This window comes from Uloborus diversus, chromosome 4 (genome assembly GCF_026930045.1).
Source record: "Uloborus diversus isolate 005 chromosome 4, Udiv.v.3.1, whole genome shotgun sequence".
Taxonomy (NCBI): domain Eukaryota; kingdom Metazoa; phylum Arthropoda; class Arachnida; order Araneae; family Uloboridae; genus Uloborus; species Uloborus diversus.
Genome location: NC_072734.1, coordinates 96,284,986 through 96,285,258, shown reverse-complemented (window position 1 = coordinate 96,285,258; position 273 = coordinate 96,284,986).

Below are 273 nucleotides of genomic sequence, written 5' to 3'. Positions count from 1 at the left end.
AACAACGCGAACGTGATCGCCAAATATCGAGGACGTCTGAAACCACGCCAAGTTACGACAAAGGTTGCTAGAAAAATCGAGGAGTAGCAGACACTTCCAATTTTAAAAATTAAATTATCTGAACTAAAGTGACTTAAAAATTATTTGGTATTTTCTATGAGGGGAGGAGGGCATGGAAGTTCAAGGATGGATTTATAATCTAAGTCACAAGTTTAAATATGACTGTCGATTAAAAATAATGTTCAATTTTTGTAACGAAATCGGTATCGTTTC